General features: G+C 44.5%; 1 long non-coding RNA gene across 1 annotated transcript; it reads right to left on the bottom strand.

Moving 5' to 3' along the window:
* Positions 1-2,753: 2,753 nt before the first annotated feature.
* Positions 2,754-5,557, bottom strand: LOC308579084. The gene is made up of 2 exons (XR_014004264.1): positions 4,760-5,557; positions 2,754-4,170 (listed from the first exon to the last, which is right to left on the bottom strand). It is a non-coding gene; the product is annotated as an uncharacterized lncRNA (long non-coding RNA).
* Positions 5,558-5,609: the final 52 nt, after the last annotated feature.

Here is a 5,609-nt window from a genome sequence, read left to right as displayed (position 1 = left end):
ATCAAAAACCAGCAGTGATCTACCACACTCTCCCATTGTAATTCTTCAAATTAAACATTTTATATTTGGCTGGGGATACTCAGCCAGATGGACGGAGTATAAATAATAAATTATTATTATTATTATAAAATAATAACAAGTTATTACCCCCCCACCAGCCCCCTCCCAGGGCCCTTGGTGTGTGGGAAGCCAGTGCGCCCTGAAATGTCCAATTCCCCCTTTACCAGACGAAGAGCTCCGTGATGAGGGGGGCAGTGGCTTACTTTCGAGTAAACACAACTAGGCTGGAGCTGGAAAGGTGGGGAAAGTTCAGCATCCATGCAGAACTAGGAGGGAGAAGGTGTTTTCTTTCCACAGGAACTGGCAGGAGAGGGAGGAGGGATGTCATTGTCTCTCTCATGTGCCTCCCTTCCCAGAGCTCCCTTTGCAGTGCTGCAGAGGCACCCTGAGACCTGAGTTGTGATCAACCAGAATCTATCACGCAATTGGAGAGACGATCATGATTGACGCATTGGACATGTCAGTTGTATAGGATCAATTTCAACCTGTTACCGCTGAGGATGTGGACAGGCTGCTTGGAGTGAGTGAAACCGATCCTTTCTTGATCCTTGCCCATCCTGGCTCATAAAGCAAGCCAGGCAGGGCTGGGCAATGGGCCCCGTGAGGTGGTGAATGCTTCTCTCTGTGATGGAGTTTTCTCGGACTCCCTTAAAGAAGCTATCATCAAACATCCTTAGACCCAGAAACTATGGCCAATTATTGCCTAGTTTCAAATATTCCGTTCCTGGGCAAAGTGATTGAGTGTGTAGTCACAGAACAACTTCAGACATGAGTGGAGGATGCAGAGTATTTGGACTCCTTCCAATCGGAAGTCTCATCATGGGACTAAAGCCGCCCTGGTCATGCTACTTGATGACCAGGGACAGAAGTGAAAGCTGTTTCCTGGTCCTGTTGAATCTCTTAGTGGCTTCTGATACTGTCAGCTAGGGTATCCTCCTTGACCATCTTGGAGGGCTGGGAGGTGCAGGCACTGTTATGCAGTGGTTCCGCTCCTTCCTCCTGGACCATGTGAGGGATGAATGATCACTTGGGAGCTAACTTGTGGGGTGCCTCAGGGCTCTGCCCTCTCCCCTTTTTAACTTCTATATGAAACCGCGGCAGTAGATCAATAGGGGGGTTGGGCTAGGTGTTCACCAATATGCAGATTACACCCAGGTCTACTTCTTGTTTAAATTGGAACCAGTGTTGAATGTCCTGTGTAGGTATCTTCAGGCAGCTGGGGGTGGATGGCCATTAAGAGATTGAGACTGGATCCCAACAAGACAGAAGTATTGTTTCTGAGGGACAGGGGGAGGCCAGGTGTTAGAGATTCCCTGGTCCTGAATTTGGTAGCTGTGTTCCTAAAGGACCAGGTGTGCAGCCTGGGAGTCATTTTGGAGCCACAGCTGTCCATGGAGGCACAAGTCAATTCTGTGTCCAGGACAGCTGTCTACCAGTTCCATCTGGTACAATGGCTGAAACCCCACCTACCCTGTCTCACCAGACTGGTACATGCTCTGGTTATCTCTTGCTTGGACTACTGCAATGCACTCTACATGGGGCTACCTTTGAAGGTGACTCAGGAACTACAAATAATCCAGAACGTGACTGTCAAACTGATGACTGGCAGCAGCTGCCAGGACCGTATACCACCAGTTCTAATGGATCTACATTGTCTCCCAGTACATTTCTTAGCAAAATTCAAAGTGTTGGTACTGGCCTTTAAAGCCCTAAACGTAGGATTGCCAATTTTGATGAGCAAAAAAGGGACACATTTACCTACCTCTACTTTTAACTACAGATCACTATGACGACTCTTATTTTAAATACCTTTACCATATGTAGGCTATAGAAGCTGTGATATATTGCATATTTCCTTTAAGATAGCACAAAGAACCACCTTAGAATCTGCTAGCAAAACACAATTTCAAGAGCTGAGACATAACACTTAGTGGTCCACAAATTCTGGGCAGCTTTCCTAGCCAACCAAATATCAGTGGTTGCCAGGAGCCTGACTCTCATCTAAGACCTTATTCCCATTCATGCGCTTAGCCTCTGAAACAAATGTTCTCAAGTAGCATTCCATGCTCTGTTTCTTTGGGTGGGGGTTATAGCATTAAAACAAAATTAAAAATAATTTAATTACACTATGCATAGCTACGGCCCTATTTTTCAGCTTGGAGGTTGAGAGAAGGCTGGGAGTCATTCTCAGTTATGATGGAAAAAAATGTATGGATGCCCAATGTGATTGCAGAGATGGTTCCTTCCTGTCTCCAGCTTCAAGATGGAGGTCAGGAAGGCTTGTTTCGGCACTGTGTGTCCAACACTGAGATAGGCAGGGCTCATCTCTGCAAATGTGCTCTAGAAGCCTCCAAATCACAAGCCCTATCACCCTCACCAGCTCCAAGGATGAGAAGAAAGCTAGAGCTAACCATGCTTGCTGAAAAGAGCTTGTCTCCTCAGTAACACTACTCAAGAGTGGGGCAATTGCAAAAAAAGGGCACAGCAAAAAAGTTTACTAGATAAAGTCAGAGCAAGAACAAGTGGGGGTGGTGGGAGATTCCTGTTGAGGATTTATGATCTTCGAACCATAAAAAGGGGTCTGGCATACTTTCACTGCAAGTGCTAGGGGCCATAAATCAGCAGAGTGACACATGTTATTCTGAAGTGCATAGGAGCTCTAGCCCATGGAGTAAAACAAACAATAGAGACAATAAAGTTCAACAAGTAATTGCTTTACTTGCTGGTCATAAACACGTAAATGGTTTCAGCTATATACACAGGCTTTACCCGCAGCCGCTGGTGGAGGTACACTTAAAGTTCCAAGGTGCAAAATCTCTTTCTCTCCGTGTTGTCAGCTTGGAGAGATAAAACAGACTGAGAAACAGATCACTGTGTTCTGCAGAAACTGTGCATGTCCAGAAAATGGTTTCCATAGAAAATGTCCTTGGATAGACAAAACAATCAGCACTTCGCTGCTTCTTGAATCTTCTATCAATTTCTAGGAATGAATGAACATTTGCACTCACCCCAGCAAATCCTTCCTCTTCACACACAGTCCCTTCACTTGCTATAACCCCCACACCAAGCATTTTTCTCAGCAAACAGAGAAACAGGGAAGGCAAACAGAAAGAGAGAGAGAGAAAAAATAAACTCCCCTTGTCCTCTTTTAACTGCCGCTCACCTGTGTCTTCTTGCAAACATTCCCAGTTCCGGCTGCTGTGGAAGCAACAGGAAACTCTGCCAGGTTTCTAATTTAAATTTCACACACACACACACACATCCCCATGTGAGACGGCCCAAATCTCACGATGCTTACTGCTTTCCCTTTAATGGGTTGGTCAGTGGAGGAGGCAGGGAGCCTGAACCAGCTCCAGATGCATGCACCGGCAACTGGCAATGTTGCAAAAGTAACTATACGCAGCCAGGTTGGGAAATCTCTGTGATTACACATATGGCAAAAGCTTGCTTGAGGTCCATGTGCTCTGCAAGAATAGAAAGCCTAGATATTTGCCAGATTTTAAAAATCCACCCAGTCACAAATATTATTCCCCCAAAAGAGGACGTGTTTGGGGGGAAATGGACATATGGCAAACCCTACCTAATGGCTTTGGCTCTGCATACCTGAAGGAGTATCTTCACCCCTATCATTTAGCCTGGACACTGAGATTTACTGGTTACAGGGAACCAAGCAGAGGGCCTTCTCGGTAGCCATACCAGCTCTGTGGAACGCCCTCCGATCAGGTGTCAAGGAAATAAACAACTATCTGACTTTTAGAAGACATCTAAAGGCAGCCCTGTACAGGGAAGTTTTTAATGTTTGATGTCTTACTGTGCTTTAATTTGTTGGTAGCCGCCCCAAGTGGCTGGGGTAACCAAGTCAGATGAGTGGCATATAAATAAATGATGGTGATGATGATGATGTGAACAGCCCTGAGATCTACAGGTATATGATGATATACAAATGTAATAAACAAACAAACATGTGTGCTAAATATTGCCATCCATGTGCACATGTGGAACCTAAGAATCCCAGAGCTTCATCTGACTGAGGGTGACTCATCACCCCCAGCTTGGAAAACAACATAAACATGGACAGTTTGAACAATCTTAGAGAAACTTCCTGGTTCCCTTCTGTGGGAATGTTCTGGGGTGCAGGAGAGGATATATTGACTAATTATATCCTTATCCAACTTGTGCTAACAAGTTCCCAAAATATCAGCAGAGTTTATAAACATTCCCCTTTAAGTTCGCAACGGTAACGTGTGCACAGGTTCTCTAGAACCTCTATAATAATTACTCTGGTAATTTCCCCTTTTGTTCCCTCTTAAAATACAAGACACGACACAGTCTTTATAAAAGTATAAAAGAGTTTACTCACGTTCTGTTCACAATATGATCCCAGAAGGCAGACAGCTTAAAAATGTTCCATACATTTAGAATCTATCTTGTAGCAAGATAGTCCTTATCTCCTCTCTTGGCTGAGAGCATCTTTAGATGTTTCCTCATCGAAAGAAAAATGGCAGAGAGAGAGTGGCTGCCTGCCCTGTGCTTTTGTCATTACCTGCACAGGTGAGGCCACACCCACCTCTGGTCACATGCAGAGGAAGTCCGTCCCCAGGAAGTTTACCTGCTTGCTGGACTGACATCCCTCCCCATGTTCTAACATGTACACTCTAGGAATGTTGTCATTGACTGCTCCTGTGTTTACATCCCACACCTTCCATGATGGAACCCATGCTATTGGCACATTGTTGTATAAAACTTACTGAAGCTAAGCTTAGGATCAAATCAAGTGTAAGGACTACTTTATAACCACTGCTTTTTGTTTTGTTTTTACTGTTACCACATATATCTCTTACTTGCTTTATTACAATCCCTTTAATAAAAGGCTAAACTTTAGAAGTCTTTATCTAACTATTATGCTATCTCAGGGTCTGTCTCACCTACTTACCTAGCTTGCTTTGAGCTTATAAGAGGAGTTCAGAGGAAGCTACAGATTGGGCTCTGACCTGAACAGACTGAAGGAGTGCTAAAAGGACTACCCTACCTTCAGACAAAGGTAGTTTCAGGGTAGAGCAACTGGTTTGGTCTTACATATTTGCACCAGCACCGCAGGAGATGCTGCATCAATGATGTACAACAGAGTGCAAGAGGTGGGGGTGAGGGTCGCTGAATTTTAGCATTGCACAGGGTGCCACTCAAATTTGAGAGTTCAAAGTCTGCCATTGCTTCAGATTAATTTCCACAGCAAGGGGAAAAGGAATCAGAAAGAGAAGTGGTGTTGGCAGCTGGTTAAGATATTTAAGAAGGATATGAATCTCAGGTTTTTTTTCTCATAAAGATGATGTGAAGTATGTATTTTGTTACAGGTTTTTGCTTTCATGCTGCCCCCCTCAAGTTCTCCCATTGCACTTGGGTTATGGAAAAGAGAAAGTCATTTCACAAAATGCCTCCTTTGATGAAATGCCTGAAGCTGGTCTTAAACCAGGTATGGAAACAAGGTGCCCTCCAAACTCCAGCATGGCCAACAGTCAGCAGTGATGATGGGAGTTACAGTCCAACACTAT

Source organism: Podarcis bocagei (genome assembly GCF_964188305.1).
Source record: "Podarcis bocagei genome assembly, chromosome: Z".
In the NCBI taxonomy this organism is placed as follows: domain Eukaryota; kingdom Metazoa; phylum Chordata; class Lepidosauria; order Squamata; family Lacertidae; genus Podarcis; species Podarcis bocagei.
Note: the sequence above shows the minus strand (reverse complement) of the source record. Positions and strands in the feature narration are given on the sequence as shown.